The following is an 18,956-nucleotide window of genomic DNA, read 5'->3' on the forward strand; positions in this document are numbered from 1 at the left end:
GTTCCTACTGTGAAGCATGGAGAAGGAGGCGTGATGGTGTGAGGGTGCTTTGCTGGTGACACTGTTGGGGATTTATTCAAAATTGAATGCATACTGAACCAGCATGGCTACCACAGCATCTTGCAGCAGCATGCTATTCCATCCGGTTTGCGTTTGGTTGGACCATCATTTATTTTTCAACAGGACAATGACCCCAAACACACCTCCAGGTTGTGTAAGGGCTATTTGACCAAGAAGGAGAGTGATGGGGAGCTCCGCCAGATGACCTAGCCTCCACAGTCACCAGACCTGAACCCAATCAAGATAGTTTGAGGTGAGCTGGATCACAGAGTGAAGGCAAAAGGGCCAACAAGTGCTAAGCATCTCTGGGAACTCCTTTAAGATTGTTGGAAGACCATTTCCGGTGACTGCCTCTTGAAGCTCATCAAGAGAATGCCAAGAGTGTGCAAAGCAGTCATCAAAGCAAAAGGTGGCTACTTTGAAGAACCTAGAATATGACATATTTTCAGTTGTTTCACACTTTTTTGTTAAGTATATACAGTGCTGGCCAAAAGTATTGGCACCCCTGCATTTCTGTCAGATAATACTCAGTTTCTTCCTGAAAATGACTGCAATCACAAATTCTTTGGTATTATTCTCTTCATTTAATTTGCTTGCAAGGAAAAAACACAAAAGAGAATGAAGCAAAAATCAAATCATTGATCATTTCACACAAAACTCCAAAAAAAGGCCGGACAAAAGTATTGGCACCCTCAGCCTAATACTTGGTTGCACAACCTTTAGCCAAAATAACTGCGAACAACCGCTTCCGGTAACCATCAATGAGTTTCTTACAATGCTCTGCTGGAATTGTAGACCATTCTTCTTTGGCAAACTGCTCCAGGTCCCTGATATTTGAAGGGTGCCTTCTCCAAACTGCCATTTTGAGATCTCTCCACAGGTGTTCTATGGGATTCAGGTCTGGACTCATTGCTGGCCACCTTAGAAGTCTCCAGTGCTTTCTCTCAAACCATTTTATAGTGCTTTTGGAAATGTGTTTTGGGTCATTGTCTTGCTGGAAGACCTATGACCACTGAGGGAGACCCAGCTTTCTCACACTGGGCCCTACATTATGCTGCAAAATGTGTTGGTAGTCTTCAGACTTCATAATGCCATGCACACGGTCAAGCAGTCCAGTGCCAGAGGCAGCAAAGCAACCCCAAAACATCAGGGAACCTTCGCCATGTTTGACTGTAGGGACCGTGTTCTTTTCTTTGAATGCCTCTTTTTTTTCCTGTACACTCTATGTTAATGCTTTTTCCCAAAAAGCTCTACTTTTGTCTCATCTGACCAGAGAACATTCTTCCAAAACGTTTTAGGTTTTCTCAGGTAAGTTTTGGCAAACTACAGCCTGGCTTTTTTATGTCTCGGGGTAAGAAGTGGGGTCTTCCTGGGTATCCTACCATACAGTCCCTTTTCATTCAGACGCCGACGGATGGTACGGGTTGACACTGTTGTACCCTCGGACTGCAGGGCAGCTTGAACTTGTTTGGATGTTAGTCGAGGTCCTTTATCCACCATCCGCACAATCTTGCGTTGAAATCTCTCGTCAATTTTTCTTTTCCGTCCACATCTAGGGAGGTTAGCCACAGTGCCATGGGCTTTAAACTTCTTGATGACACTGTGCATGGAAGACACAGGAACATTCAGGTCTTTGGAGATGGACTTGTAGCCTTGAGATTGCTCATGCTTCCTCACAATTTGGTTTCTCAAGTCCTCAGACAGTTCTTTGGTCTTCTTTCTTTTCTCCATGCTCAATGTGGTACACACAAGGACACAGGACAGAGGTTGAGTCAACTATAATCCATGTTAATTGGCTGCAAGTGTGATTTAGTTATTGCCAACACCTGTTAGGTGCCACAGGTAAGTTACAGGTGCTGTTAATTACACAAATTAGAGAAGCATCACATGATTTTTCAAAGGGTGCCAATACTTTTGTCGACCCCCTTTTTAGGTTTGGTGTGGAATTATATCCAATTTGGCATTAGGACAATTCTTTTTGTGTTTTTTTCATTGAAGACAAATTAAAGGAAGATAATAATACCAAAGAATTTGTGATTGCAATCATTTTCAGGAAGAAACTGAGTATTATCTGACAGAATTGCAGGGGTGCCAATACTTTTGGCCAGCACTGTAATTCCACATGTGTTAATTCATAGTTTTGATGCCTTCAGTGTGAATGTACAATTTTCAAAGTCATGAAAATACAGAAAAATCTTTAAATGAGAAGGTGTGTCCAAACTTTTGGTCTGTACGGTATATTGTACTGAAAACTGGGGAAAAAATTCCAAATGGGTTGGAAACAAATAAAAATAAAACATTGTTATTGTGGATTTTTTTTCCCCCACAATGCTCACTGTGCAATAAAAATGACCTGGTAAATGTGTGTACTGGTCAGTAGGGTTATGCTGTGCTGTTACCAAATTTATAAAAAAATATTAAACTGCAAAAAAAAAAAAAAAAAAAGGTTTATTTGCCATAATCTGAGAGCCCACACTTTTTAGTGTTTGGTCTATAGCGTTGCTTTAGGGCTTGTTTTTTTTTTTTTTTTTTTTGTGTGGAATGAGCTGCATTTTGGGTTCCATATAACTTTCTCATCTCGTTTTATTCCATCTTTTATGGCAGGTGACGTGATCAAAAAATAGTAATTCTGTCATTTCAATTTCTTTTCCAAATCGTCACTTACGATAAGGAATATATATATTTTTATATTCACCCCCAAAGCAATACTGAATTTTTTTTTTTGGTGTTTTCACGCCAGTTTCTGCCACCCCCAGCCAAAATAGACGGAGATGGGGTGGATAGGGAGCAGGACATGTTGTCTAATTCACGATAAGCTATGGCATACCTTACGCTACAAATCTTATTCTAGTGATAAGTTTTGTGGCTAGGCGCATTACAATATTAAGACATGCCTGGTTAATTTAGAGGCATTCACATCCTAATGAATCGGCCGCGTCTCACTCCAACACGCCGATCTTGATGAATTGTGGCCTTTACGTTAATACATGTGACCACTGCAGCCTCCTCCAAATCTTGTTCTTTAAACACCAGAAATTGACATGCTGCAGGTTCAAAAATCTGCACCACAGGTCAGTTTCTGCAGGAAATTTAGAAATATATTACATATTAAAACTCAGTGACCAATGGTGTGATCACAGTATTCGCTCTCACTGCTGAAAATATGTTTGGATCTGCTGCATTACAAATGTTTTACCGTAATCAAATGGCCTCTTATCTGGTATGCTGTGTCATATGTTATGTAGAAAGGCTGCTATTATAATTCCATAGGTCAAATTCTGCTTTCAAAAATTAACCAAAAGTGGTATGTACCATACAGAATAAGACCCCCTTCACACGTCCGTTTTTTATGTCCGTATATGGTCCATGCTTTCAAAAATTAACCAAAAGTGGCATGTACCATACAGAATAAGGCCCCCTCCACACGTCTGTTTTTTATGTCCGTATATGGTCCATTTTTTAAGGACCGCAAATATGAACATACGCACACCCATTGTATTCAGTGGTTTTGCACACATGTCAGGTTTTTCACATGGACCGTGTGTCCGTGTGAAAAACCCGAAAACATGTCAGTTTTATTTGTGCAGCACGGACAAAATGTGTCTCACACTGAAAACACACAGATAACATCCTTGTGTCATCAGTGTGACACGTACCGGGGCCTGGGAAAAATCGGTACAGTTCGCACTGATTCCAGGCACCAGCTGTTGAAGACAGCTCTCATTATTCTCACCTTGTCGCACTGAGATTAGCGCGATCAGGAGACAATGATGGGAGTTGTAGTCACCACCCACAGTGTACATCCTGTGTAAAATTAAGAATTAAATAAAAAAAAATGGAGTGGGCTCATGCCAATTATTCATAACCAGCTGAGGGAAAGCCGACCGCTGGGGGCTGATATTACTAACCAGGGAAAGGGGCATTAGCAAAAAATGTTCCCTGGCTATTAATAATAGCTTACAGCTGTTTGATTAGCGTTTACTGGCTAGATTATAGAGGGACCCCAGAAAAAAATTGACGTAGGGTCCCCCTAAAAATTCTAACCAGCAAAGGCTAAACAGACAGCTGTGACCTGATATTAATAGCCAGGGAAGGCCCATGGATATTGACCCCCTCCAAGGCTAATAACATCAGCCCTCAGCAGCCCCAGAAATGGCGCATCAATAAAATGTGCCAAATATGGCACTTATCCTCACTCTTCCCACTTGCCCTGATGCGGTGGCAAGTGGGGTAATAGGGTTGGAGTTGATGTCAGCTTTGTATTGCAAGCTGACATCAATCCCAGGAGTTAGCAATGGAGAGGCATCTATCAGACACCCCATTGCTAACCCCATAGTAAGTTTTGAAATAAACACACAGCAGAAAAAACTCCTTTATTTGAAAGAAAAGTCAACACCCTGTTTTACACGTTTATTAAAAAATAAAAATCACAGTTATACTCACCTTAACGCCTAATCCACTGAAGCCAATGTCCCCTGTAAAAAACACACAAAAATAATAAACAACCATATCCCTCACCTGTCCTACGTGAAAACAATCCATACTGACCCACACTGTAATCCATCTGTGCGACATCTGGTTTTCAAAATGAACGGTGCCATGATACGACCGTTCATGCTAAAAAACCAAGGGAGAATGAGCTGCTGCGAGTGAGCCGATCAACTGCTGTTACCTCAATGAGATCACTGCTAGCACCCTGAGAAAAATTCTCACGGCATTTGCGCTGAGCTGAGTGAGGTCATCGCAGTTCACCGTGAGAAAATTCTCACGGTGCTTGCCCTGAGCTTAGTGAGATCACCCCTAGCACTGTGAGAATTTTCTCATGGTGAACTCCGTTGACACGGAATTTTCTCACGGTGAACTCCGCTGACACGGATGTCACATACGTGCATACAGATGGCACATGGACACGGACCACGGATCTCACCAGTACTGTTTTTTTCTGTACAGGAACCACCAGGACGCGGGAAGGAGGCCTAACCTTTATGGTTGGACCAAAATGCCATAGATATTCTATAACACTTGTTTAGACCTCTAGTTGATAATGTAATGGTATGTGCATATCACATCTTTTAGATGCCATGCTCACTTTCCAAGTTTTGCTAAGCAAAGCCGCTTCAGGAAAACGCTAGCAGCTATTATCCTGAACAGCTCCACCAGCAGTTTTGCTGTCCTTCTTGTGGAAGCGCCACCACCGGCGTCTTTTATTTTATAAGGGAAGAGTCAGACGGCCTTATAACTCGGACAAAGATCGCAACGCAATGCTCAGGCTGGCCATCCACTCTCCCAACCCGAATTTGACAGCTGCATAGAAATGCATGTTGTTAATCTCAGGTTGGGAGTGCCACCGCCCAGTCCAAGCATTGCGTTGCGATCCTCGTTCGAGTTATACCGCCGTGTGACTTGTCCCTAATACCAAGTATACAGAGCAGACAGAAGCCATCTAAAGAATGAGCATGTCACTTCTTTTAACTGCTTTGGGACATGACGTAAGATGGAACATGTGCACAACAAGTTGTTTTGACATTGCAGTGCATTATATTTATTTTATGGGAGCTATTGCGGCTCTTTTTCAGGCGGATTCCGAGCAGGTCCTGTCTCTTCCGCAGCTGCTGCACAGTGACGTCTCAGGTCAGGGGTTGCGGTGACGTCTTTCCACTGCGCCTTCTCCTGAGCCGTCACAGCGCAGAGAGCGGGAAGATGCCAGAGCGCGTGAGGAGTTTGGAGCAGCAGCAGGTGAGAAGTGAGGTGAGTATTTGATTTTTTTTTATTGTATGGAGGCATGGGGCATTATATGGTGGGGGTGTGTGACATCCTGCATGGGGCATTATAAGCGAGGGGGGGTGTGACATCCTGCATGGGGCATTATAAGCAAGGGGGAAAAACATCCTGCATGGGGCATTATAAGTGAGGGGGGGTGTGACATCCTGCATGGGGCACTATAAGCGAGGGGGTGTTTGACATCCTGCATGGGGCATTATAAGGGAGGGGGTGTGACATCCTGCATGGGGCATTATAAGGGAGGGGGTGTGTGACATCCTGCATGGGGCATTATAAGGGAGGGGGGTGACATCCTGCATGGGGCATTATAAGAGAGGGAGGTGTGGCATCCTGCATGGGGCATTATAAGGGAGGGGGGGTGTGACATCCTGTATGGGGCATTAGAAGGGAGGGGCGGTGTGACATCCTGCATGGGGCATTATAAGGGGGGGTGACATCCTGCATGGGGCATTATAATGGGGGGGGTGACATCCTGCATGGGGCATTATAAGGGAGGGGGTGTGTGACATCCTGCATGGGGCATTATAAGGGACGGGGGGTGTGACATCCTGCATGGGACATTATAAGGGAGGGGGTGACGTCCTGCATGCGGCATTATAAGGGAGGGGGGGTGACATCCTGCATGGGGCATTATAAGGGGGGGTGACATCCTGCATGGGGCTTTATAAGGAGGGTGATATCCTACATGGCGCATTATGTGGGGGGAACAGCCTGTGTGGGGGGGAACAGCCTGCGTGGGGCATTATGTGGGGGGAACAGCGTGCATGAGGCATTATGTGGGGGAAACATCCTGCATGAGGCATTATGTGGGGGCACAGCCTGCATGGAGCGTTATATGGGGGCCATTATCCTGCATGGAGCGTTATATGGGGGCCAGTATCCTGTATGGAGCATTATATGGAGGCCAGTATCCTGTATGGAGCGTTAAATGGGGGCCAGTATCCTGTATGGAGCGTTATATGGGGGCCAGTATACTGTGTGCAGCGATTCGCCGGTTTCTAAGCTATTGTAGAATTTACAATAGATATCGCTCATGTAATGTAAGAAGTGAAATCTTTGCATTGTACTATATATATATATATTTATCTGTGGTATCTGTGCATCATGAATCGTGGTATGTGATAAAGGGGCCCACTGAGACTCTTTCGCCCAGGGCCCCCAAAAATCTGGAGCCGGCCCTGCATGTGCACATACTCAAAGAAAATAAGACCATGAACTGAAGGAGACAGAAGGCAAATAATTATTATAACCTAAATGGCGTGCAATATTCCAAAAACGAATGCCCTACACTCAACCAAGATATGACAGATTTTTCATGCCTATATTGATATGTAAATACTGTAATTACAATAATTACCTTCTAGATTAGTTTTAGTTTGTTATTTAGAATCCAACAAGATGGATTTTCGTTTTTTTACCATATGAATAGGAATGGTCAGAGCTAATTTGCACGTTTTAGTACACAGTTCTCTGTAATCATGTACATAGCATCACTGGTGCTTGTTTCAGAAATAGCTCCATTTTATACACCACAGCATCATCTCATTCTACTCCCCAACTATACAAATAATGAAGCAATTAAATCTAATTAATGTCTATATAAAGAAGCTATGCCATGCCAGTAAGAACAGTATTGTTGTTCCAGAATAATAATCTCTTTTAAATCTTACAAATTCATTCATCATAGCAGATGTAAGTCTTATTTTGATCAGAATGGCTCACAAAACGTTTCTTCTGATCAGTGCGGAAAAGGACATTAAACTCAATTTAGTAATAACTTTCCAAGCAGCAGTTACGACACAACCTGTAAGTAAGGATGTCCCTTGTACAGATGCATGTTGTTGTAAGTTTTAGAGGGTTTTACTTCAAACTCCAGTACCCAGAGCAGAATCTGTACTAGGGTTTCTTTGCCAATAACGAATGTATTGTATATAGCACCATACAATGCTTAAAAAGCATGTTTATAAAAATGCTTTTCATAATCTCATGGAATATGTCATTATGAGTGATATATGGACATGAGCTGTCATGATGGAACAACCCCTTCAAAGGTGTCACAACATGCCTCTATAATTTGCCACCGATGATTCCATTTCCACTCACCATCACTGGCACCTACTGGTCCCAGTCCTCAATTTGAAGTCACCAATTGTGACATCTGCATTCCTTCACGCTTGCTTCCAACTGTAATGTCCACTAGTAACATAACTACAAATTCTGGGGCCCTAAAGAGGACATGTCAGATAATATCATTGACATTACCAATTATGGCATCATTACCCTTATGATCTTGCCACTACATCACGACACTGATGCTTTTATAGGGATCCACCATCATCTTGTGACCCTTATGATATCAAGTCAGGCAACACAATTCTAAGTAGGATAGATGATATGGGTGCATATTCCAGAGGAACTGACCACTGGTTCCACAAAATACCCGTAGATTAGTCAAGTGTCAACCAGCACTTCAAATTGACTCTGGTTCTACCATAGGTGATTTTCATTCATATGAGTATATTTCCAGATCCAAATTTGACACCACATGCAATTCACTTCTCAGGCATATTAGAAGATAACATTAAATTTATGGAATAAGCTTTCAGGAGTGGAGGGCTGGCGCCTCCTAGTACTTGATAATCGGAGCATCTGGCCTGTGAATCATGAGGTGCTAGTTGTCCAATTTGGATCTGGAAATATATTTGTGAATAAAAATCACATGCGGGATAACTGGTGTCCCTTTGGAGTACCGTTCTACCCCTAAAAATTAATCATTCATATATCATTTGTACCTCTATAACATAATCAATGCACTACTTCTTCACAGGGAACTCACTAGCCATAGTGCCTGAACCAGCTGCATTTTTGAAGACTTATAGGGAAGACACAACACCCTAGTATAAGCCACCCATATTTCATGGAGCAGCTACTATGACTGGCAACCACATGATTTAGAAGACTAGCGTCCCTTATGATGTCATCACTTGTAATTTCATCACCTATTCTGTGACCTCAGAGGTGACACCTCAAGCAATGTCACTGATATTTCTTATTATGACATTAGCAAATCTGTGACATAATCACATGCACTGGTACCCTCCAGGAAACTTACCCACCTATGTCTCTGTCGCTGACTCCATGATGGCACATTGACCTAATAAGAATTGATTTGAGCCCTCATGAAGTAACATCTGTGGAGTCATCACCTGCTGTGAAGCTGTAGAGATCATGCTCAATTCCTCACATAAGGACATTTATTCATAAGTGTAAATCCTAGTACCCAATTAATGGCACCTCTTGTGGTGAAACCCCACCACCACACCTCCAGCTGTCAGCCATTGAGGGACAATTATGTTGTCACAGCTATAATGTCACCACCACTATAAAATCCAAATCCCTGGTGATATTGTAAGGGTTGCACAGGCTGAGATGTTCCTTTCGCACCAGTGAAGTGGGTTCCTCTGGGTGTGTGTATTATTAACTGGTGCAGATGTTTCACTTTATGACTGTTTACTTCTTGATGACACAGGAAACCTAGATTTACAATGTAGGTAAGGGAGGATTCAGTCCAGATTATAATAAAAAAAGAGTTTTACTGGTGAACTTGATAGAACTTATGTGCATTCAGTAGCAAGTACATGATTCATTAATCACATCTTCTGTATTGAACAGAGGCACAGGCTTGTAAGCAACATTGCAGTTATATGGCATATACACCTTGCCTCTCCATTTGAGCTATCTCTGTTATATCCACAGCCCCAGCTGCATAGTACCTAGCCCAGTATTTCATCACAAACACTCCCGGATCTGGCCAAAATGGTGCCTCAGTCCTACTTTGCCTTTGCTGTCTCAGGGTCCTCACAAATCCACTGCTATACCCTTCAGAGCTCCCGATGCCGTACCCACTGCTGCTCAGTCCTCCATTCGCTCTGCTCCATTTTCCAGGGCATCAAGGATGTTCTGGCCATGTCAAGGATACAAAACTGACACTTCTTATTCCAGTTACCAGGCTTGCTACCTACTTGTCCTTCCTTCTACACACACAATTTGTGACCTTTCTTCTTACTTATCTGTCTTCAGCTAAACCACAACTAACTAATCAACCAGCAAGCAATCCCGCTTTTGTTTCCAAATCTCCCCCTAGCAACATGTCTAGCCAGCTGTAACTATCTGAAGCCCACACAACAGCATTAACCATCATGCAAAAAAACATGGTAGCTGCATATTGTGACAGCAGACACATTGGATCATACAATGTAGCATGAGATTAGCATTGACAAATCTTCAACTGATCTTCAGGGGATGTTAACCATCCTCTACATCCTTTACAGCATTAACACATACTAGTTAAAGTTCCTGATAGGTGTCAATGTGTGGAATCCCAAAGAAGACTGGTATAAATAGTAAGTTTCCAGACCACAGCATATTTATCATACAATGTATATTATTGCTAGCATTACATAATGTGAACATAATAATGTCCAACAGTACAACTGTCAAAAGCATTACTTACTGTACACTTCCCAAAAATATTTTGCTTGCACTGGGGGAGTTCACTGTGTATTGATTTATTATTGATTTTTATGTAAACTGCATTATTTCTATTCAGTATGCTCTTTTTGTTGGAATTGTAGGAGACCTTGGGAGCAAATAAGCTCAAATAGGGTCTTATCTGACAATAAATGAATTATTGAAACAGGATATGCTAACCTGATAGAGTTGTATAATGCTAAATTTTGTGGGTAATAGGCTGCTATAGATCATTATCCATTTTTTTCCACATTTTTGTTATTAACCTATTTATTCTGCAATTGTGGTTCTCTCCTGAATCCTCTTTCATCACATCCGTTTTCTGTGGCTCACTCAATAGCACCCTTTATGGAAACCGGAATCCCCAGTTCAATTCTATTTTCACACAAATTCTTTATACAAAAAACAAAAGTATTTTCCTTTCAAACATTTAAAACAGAATATAGCAAATCCGGTTTTTGCTTCATACAAAATATCTGTAAATATATGGCTATATTTTATACTGGGATAATTGTAGTCTTCCTTTCATCAGAACGGTTAAGAAGTGAACTCAAGTTGGGTGTGTGAAGATTGAAAACACTTGGAATCAAGAGCTATTTGATTCTATAGCTTCAGACATAAAATGCTCATCTTAATATAAGTGGATTTTCAAAGTAAATATACTAGACTCACAAGGTCTAAAAGAGCTATTTATTAATGTATATAGTTGCACTGGGAAATCTGATGACAGATCCACTTTGAGTGCAGATTAAAACTAGAGGCGAATCTTCTTATCTTGTCCAGACACTATGATGACTTTTCACATACACAGCTCTTCTCTGCAGATTTTCCTCTTCTCCGGTCTTTTGCAGGTATTCTCCTGCCTAAAAATATCTGCCCTGTGCTGTGCCCCAGAATAATTACCTCTCACTGTTCTCCCTGCACAGACTATGACCCCCATAACACCTCTCTTATGGTACATGACCTCCATACTCTTCTCTCTCTCTAACACTGTGTACACCTATAGTGCCCGTATCTATACTGTGCCCCCTCTTTAGACTCCCCCCTCTACGTACTGTCCCCTCCATACTGTGCCCTCCATACTGTGCCCTCACACTGTCCCCATGCTGTCCTCTCTCTATACTGCCTCCCCACAGTACCCCACACTACTTAGTCTCTATAGTGGTGTGAAAAAATGTTTGCCCTCTTTCTGATTTCTTATTCTTTTGCATGTTTATCGCACTTAAATGTTTCAGAAAACAAATTTAAATATTAGACAAAGATAACACAAAATTCAGTTTTTAAATGAAGGTCTTTATTATTAAGGGAAAAAGAAATCCAAACCTACAGGGCCCTGTGTGAAAAAGTGATTGACCCCTCCCTCATTAAAACATATATTAACTGTGGTTTATCACATCTTTGGGAAGCTGAGTTCAATTTCCCTAGCCACACAAAGGCCTGATTACAGCCACACCTGTTCTCAATCAAGAAATTACTTAAATAGGACCTGCCTGAGAAAGTGAAGTAAACCAAAAGATTTTCAAAAGCTAGACATCATGCTGCGATCCAAAGAAATTCAGGAACAAATGAGAAACAAAGTAATTGAAATCTATCAGTCTGGAAAAGGTTAAAAAGCCATTTCTAAAGCTTTGGGACTCCAGCAAACCACAGTGAGAGCCATTATCCACAAATGGCGAAACCGTGGAACCGTGGGGAACCTTCCCAGTAGTGGCTGGCCGACCAAAATTACCCCAAGAGCGCAGCAACAACTCATCCAAGAAATCACAAAGGACCCTACAACAACATCCCGAGAACTGCAGGCCTCACTTGCCTCAGTTAAGGTCAGTGTTCATGACTCCACCATAAGAAAGAGACTGGGCAAAAATGGCATGCATGGCAGAGTTCCAAGATGAAAACCACTACTGAGCAAAAAGAACATGAAGGCTTGTCTCAGTTTTGCCAGAAAACATCTTAATGATCGCTAAGACTTTTGGGAGAATACTCTGCGGACTGACGATACAAACGTTTAACTTTTTGGAAGCTGTATGTCCCATTACATCTGGCGTAGAAGTAACACAGCATTTCAGAAAAGGAACATCATACCAACAGTAAAAAATGGTGGTGCTAGTGTGATGGTTTGTTTTGCTGCTTCAGGACCTGGAAGACTTGCTGTGGTAAATGGAACCAGGACTTCTGCTGTCTACCAAGTCTACCAAAAAATCCTGAAGGACAATGTCCGGCCATCTGTTCATGACCTAAAGCTGAAGTGCACTTGGGTTATGCAGCAGGACAATGATCCAAAACATACCAGCAAGTCCACATCTGAATGGCTTAAGAAAAACAAAATTAAGAGTTGGGAATGGACTAGTCAAAGTCCTGACCTTAATCCGATTGAGATGCTGTGGCAAGACCTTAAAAAGGTGGTTCATTCTTGGAAAGCCTCCAATGAGGCTGAATAACAACAATTTTGCAAAGATGAGTGAGCTAAAATTTCTCCAGAGCGTTGTAGAAGACTCATTGCCAGTTATTGCAAACGCTTGATTGCAGTTGTTGCTGCTAAGGGTGGCCCAATCAGTTATTAGGTTTAGGGGTCAATCACTTTTTCACACAGTGCCCTGTAGGTTTGGATTTCTTTTTCCCTTAATAATAAAGACCTTCGTTTAAAAACTGAATTTTGTGTTTGCTTGTGTTATCTTTGTCTAATATTTTAATTCGTTTTGTTATCTGAAACATTTAAGTGTGACAAACATGCAAAAGAATAAGAAATCAGGAAGGGCGCAAAAACTTTTTCACACCACTGTATACTGCCTCCTCACACTTTTTTCCCCATTACCGTCCTCTCTCAGTTCCCCCAACTCATCTTTATTATTTATCTTTATCATATTATTATTATTTTATTCAGTTATATAATGCCACTAATTTCACAGCGGTTTACATACATCATCATCACTGTCCCTATTAGGGCTCACAATCTAAAGTCCCTATAAGTATGTCTTTGTAGTGTGGGAGGAAACTGGAGTACTCGAAGGAAACCCACACAAACATGGGGAAAATATACAAACTCCTTGCAGATGTTTGTCTTTGGGGGATTTTAACCCAGGACCCAGCACTACAATGTAACAGTGCTAACCACTGAGCCACCATGCTGCCCCTTCACACATTCCCCTAGCCTATAAGGTCTCCTCACTCATTCCCACTGCCGATACTGTCTCTTCACACATTCCCCCTATCCATACTGTCTCCTCAAACATTCCTCCTCTGCCCATACTTCTCATATATTCCTCCACACTACACATGTTGTCTCCATACACATTCCCCCCCGCCCATAATGTCTCCTCACACATTCACCCCCATGCACATACGGTCTCCTTATACATTACCCCCTACTCATACTGTATCCTCAAGCATTCCGTCTCCGCCCATACTTCTCATACATTGCCCCCCACTATCCATGTTGTTTCCATACACATCCCCCCACCCATACTGTCTCCTTACACATTTTCCCCCATGCTCATAATGTCTCCTCACACATTACTCCCTAATTGTTCTTTTCTAATGTCATATAATCCCTGTATGAAAATATGTTTTCTGTACAGCACTTTGGACTAGGCTAGCATTATGTAGATAGTAAATAAATAAAATATATTCATATAAAATATTTACTTTGCCATTATGCAGTAAGTGAACTAATGTGTATATTTATTTTTTTACTTTTTTTTAGGATGTTGGCTAACAGGGTATCTTGCATGGGAAATGGGAGCAGCACAGTCTACGTACACTTCATCATACTGCACCAGCTGGTCCACTTCTTACTCCTATTCGTCCGCCTGCCACTGCCTTTGCTGAATACAAACTAACTTCCTGCTGTCTCTACTCATCGTGTTGTCCTGCAAGAAAAGCCATGCAATCCATATCTCATAGGATGCTAAGCATTCCTTTCCACTTCACTTTCCCCTGCACCTACAGTTGCTGTCGTAAAGAAGAGAGTGGACCAATGAATTACTCACCCCCTCAATGACTTTAGTGGAAGGAAAACGTACGACTGGAATTATATAGACTTCTTTTGCTTAAATGACTTATGGTTTTGCTGCTACAATGAGAATTGTACTTTGTTATATAAGGTGTGGAACTGTTAGAAGGGTAAAGGTTTTGCATTGGAGTAGCAACACTTCATCGTCATCTCTCTATTGCCCATGATGCACTTTGAATTGAAAACGTTTTAATGGCTAATATTGTACTTTTTATTTTAACAAAGGCCACCTTTATGTCTAATACCATATTAGACACATTAGTGTTAGGCTTTATGATTTTAATCCGCACAGAGTGCAGTAGAAGGCAGCATGAATAGTTGATATTGTGGTTTCTTGTACAGGCTAGATGGCAAAAGAGATCTGTAAATGTTTATTCTACTCACATTTCTTTGAAAACTCCCCCCTAAACAGCACCCCAATTGGGAACAGAGCAAAAGTGTTGAACTAAAAGACCAAAATTCCCCTAGGGTGTAAAATAATCTGACGAGGGAGGGAGGAGATATTTGCTGAGCGTCATAAGAGATACAGGATGAAATTTCAAACTCCCTAGATTTCACTGATCCAGGAAGCCAGCGAGACAATCTCTCCACATATACACGGCCCTTTCATGATAATTAGAATAGTATGGGCATGCCAATGATGGAATGGGGGCCAAGTGGACCCCCCCCCCCAGACACCCCTTTTCTTGGAACCACAACCCCCCTTTTTTTCCTGCCTGCTATTCTGTTTTCGTGTTTGCTTACTCCTGTCTTGACGAAGAAAAATGTGCAATTCAGTCCTCAGTCACTGGAGTGAGGATATAACAGGGTAGAAGACACATTTCTATAATTATGTGCACTTGTACAGATGTAGCCAAGAGTCCAAACGACACAGCCCAGAGCTCGTGTCCCAGCACTTATCTTTAAGAAAAAGTGGAACTGATGTAACGTATCCCCATTATTTTTTTCATACATGTTTGGAGAGATCTCATTAAATCACATTGTGATTCAGTGTATATGTTTACTAATACAAATAAAGCATTTGCTCATTCACTTTTTCTGCACAGTGCCTGCTATTTGAAGTAGACATACATTTTTGTATAATTATGTGGATTCAATATAAAGGCATTCTGTGCAGTATGGATTGGAGCATAGCAGCTTTTTTAGTGTATGTGTACTGTTAGTACTATGTATATACTGTATTTCTATAGCTTTGTTTGTAAAAAAGAAAAAAAAAAGACAAAAACAATTTCAATTAGCAGTTTAAACTACTGTTTCGGAAATGACCCCTTTATTTATTAACATGGACTCGATTCCGAATTTGTGGAGTGTCAAATCCTCTTTCTGTCATGTTACATGTTTCCAGAATTGTAACTTTTAACCTGTTGGCAACAGCCGACCTATCCATTTATTTCCAAAATTAAAATGCTACACGTCATTCTTACGTAAATTTGAAGAAACTCTGTACTGTTATTAACATTCCCTCCGTGATGAAGGCGACTTGTGTGCGTGGAAAGGACGTGAACTGAAGTGTTTGTGTTTTGTTGGATTATTAGGATAATGATATCTTTATGGACTGTTCTTAAGAACATCTCTTTTTATCCTATAAATTTCTGTGCAAACTTTGAAGATGTTGTTTTTTCATGGTTTCTAGACTACTCGGCATACATAAGACAAAGCAAGCAACGCTATAAGTTATTACCATTATTAATTTGTGTATGTAGCTGTCATGTCATAATCAGTGTTAATGCCCATGGCATATCAGCCATATAGAAGATGTGAATGTCGTCATCCTGAGCCTGGTACACAAATCCAAATTTGGTAAAAAGATGCTTTCCTCTGCTACCAAAATCTGTCCTAAGACCTGCATATCTGTAGACTCTATCTGGGGAAAAAGATGTATGGACTATAGGCACCTAAGGATTTGCCTGGATTTTGGCAGTATGTATACAGGAGTGCACAACATTTTTTGGTCAAGGGGCCACAATGCCATACTGAACAAATCCCAAGGGCTGCAAAAAATTTGAAGTGCTACTTACATCAATACATCACCAGAGCCAAGTTTTGAGTATTTGAGGAGGATTTGGAGAGATTCTGCTCAGTTTTTGCTCCAAAAAATAAGTGTGAACATACTCTAACTTCGTTTTTAGAGCAAAAACTGAGCACAATCTGGCCAAATCCTCCTCATATTCTCTAAAAAACACAAATATATTTGAATATAAGAAGGAGTGGCGCATCTTGGACAGCTCCGCGGGCTGCACTACATCCTTCGGCAAGCCTGCGGGCTGTATGTTGTGCAGACCTGATGTAAGGTTAATCAAGGTACCACCAGAGGACAGGTACTCTATATTTTAATTTCTCTTCTTTCTCAGAAAAGATTCTAACAGTTTAGGGCCAAGTCAGATGGATTGGATTCACCATTTGTTCTATTGATTATAGAAACAACCTGGTATAGGAGAGGGTACCGTCCTCTGGAGAGCGTGGTGCTTGTAGTATGTGCTTCCGCTGATATGTAACATAGGTACTTTAGATGCAGTGAAACAGAAGCACAGAGCAGCCAATACAGGGTTAATAAACAGGGAAAGTTTATGATAACAAGATGAAGCTCCACGCAGGGAGTAACAGGGGAAAATATGGGGAAGTAGCAGGTATTAGTCTGTAACTGACAGTTTACAGTTTCACTAGATGTAGCAGAGTCAAACAGGTAACAAACAACAGTTTTTTCACTTAGCTGACTTGTATCCTCTACAAGGCAGTTGCCAGCTGGTGCTGGTGACGCTGTCTTCAGGCTTCCCCGCCCAAACAATGCTCCGTCTTCTGGCGGCAGCGGACGGTCTCCAGTTTTACCCGCTGAGCCCCTAGTCCATAACACGGCACCTCACGTGCTCAGCTCCACGGACCCTGCGTCTCTTCTCCCTACAGTCAGCTTGACTCCTCCGGTCCACTGTACTCGGATCCCTTGCTCCAAGTCCTGTAGCCAGGAGCCTGGACCCTCTCACACTGCTCTGCTCCGCAGGACTCAGCTCCGGTCTCCTGCGCAAACATCCTCATCTCTCCCTCTCTCTCGTCACACCACGAGTCCTTCTGTCACCTGACCTCCCAGCGCTCTCTCTCGACACACCCCCTGCTTCCCTGTCACATGACTCCTTCCTCTGCTTGCAGTCTGTCTTCCCCATGCAACAAGAGGTACAGCCCCGGCAGTTCCAGATCCCTTGCTCCTATAAGCACTTACACCCTGGTCTTCCCCCTTACAGATAAGTGAATGTTCGCAGAACCCTTCAGTCAATGTTGTTGGGGAAGGTTGAGTTTCGGCTCCAGTGATTTCTTTTTCCATGAGTTGTTTAAACTGTTGCTTATTTTATGTTTTTCTTACATTTACTACAATGCATGCCTGAATTAATGAAAATGGGACAAAAATTTGACAAGCGATTATGGTTACATTGGTGAACTCAAGCAGTTGAATGAGATTTTATGGGTTTTCCTGGCAGCAAATTTTAATGGATGAATTAGGCATGAAACAAGTTGTAGTAAAATTCGTATCTCACCTGCAAACGCTGAACAAGAGAGACAATCACTTCGTTATGAACGGAGAGCACTTTGAAGGAAACTGACATTTCAAAATGTACAAATAAATACACTATTTTTTATAAATGAATTTTGGTTATCTTTTGGGTAACCCCTTGCAACAACTGTTTCAAATGCTTTTTTTCCCCAAAATGAAACAAAACATTGTTTATGTGAATCAGTCACCACAAAAATTGGGGAAAGATTGAATAACTAGTTAAAAAAATAAATAAATGGAGCCAAACGGAACATTTCTTCAAGAACGTCGGCTGGCATACTCACTCAGAAGGATTCTGTGAACATTCACCTAGTGGTATATGCACCCCTCCCTCCAGAAGACAATTCCTGTTTTTTAGGTACATGGATGGCATAGTGGGCAGTGGAAACCAGAAGTTTTGTTATCTTGTGCCCAGTGGCGGACACAGACAGAAGAGGACTCCTATGCAAGAACAGCATTTGGACTCCTTTTTGTCTGCAACAAAAGCTACTTGCTGCTTTGGAAGTGGAGGAGAGCCCCATTAAAAGGGGTGGTATAGGTTTGGCATGAAAGTCTGCATTACTCTGTGGCTGTACACTTGTGAATCCACACATCGCGTATAGAGCACACCCTCAGGATTCTCCTGTGTTGGTGGGCGAGACCGCACAGTCATGTGGCCGCATGTATGCAATATGCATACTGCCGGCCACATTACAACTAGATGTCCGTGGCCTCAATATAAGTAAATTGAGCAAAGCCACACACATCTAGTTGGAATATGGCCAGAAGTATGAAAATTGCATACTTACGATCAGATGACTGACTGGTATAGCTGCCGGCACAGGAGAGTCCTCACAGCTCGCAATGTGCATGATGTGAGGATTCACAATTTTGCATTCACTGAGGGACTGAAGGCTTTTGTGTCAAACCTGGACAACCTCTTTAACTTTTAGGCCACTGGGTGGCTGCAGAGTTTCACCAGTGTTATGTCCGATCCTGCTTATGCTCATTATAAACTGTCAACACTGCATACTGTCGTTATAGGCTATAGACTCT

The 18,956-nt window shown here is 41.9% G+C and overlaps 1 protein-coding gene across 2 annotated transcripts in view; it reads left to right on the plus strand.

Annotated features, from left to right (window-relative positions):
- SOBP (sine oculis binding protein homolog) overlaps window positions 1-15,809 on the plus strand; it is a 291,131-nt gene extending 275,322 nt beyond the window's left edge. For both annotated transcript variants that reach the window (XM_073675804.1, XM_073675805.1), the window contains one exon: window positions 14,072-15,809. The gene's annotated coding sequence lies outside the window, so the exon portion shown is untranslated. The remainder of the gene's footprint in view (window positions 1-14,071) is intronic.
- Window positions 15,810-18,956: the final 3,147 nt, after the last annotated feature.

This window comes from Phyllobates terribilis, unplaced genomic scaffold (assembly GCF_046119375.1).
Source record: "Phyllobates terribilis strain yellow unplaced genomic scaffold, ASM4611937v1 Scaffold_3__8_contigs__length_932513732, whole genome shotgun sequence".
In the NCBI taxonomy this organism is placed as follows: domain Eukaryota; kingdom Metazoa; phylum Chordata; class Amphibia; order Anura; family Dendrobatidae; genus Phyllobates; species Phyllobates terribilis.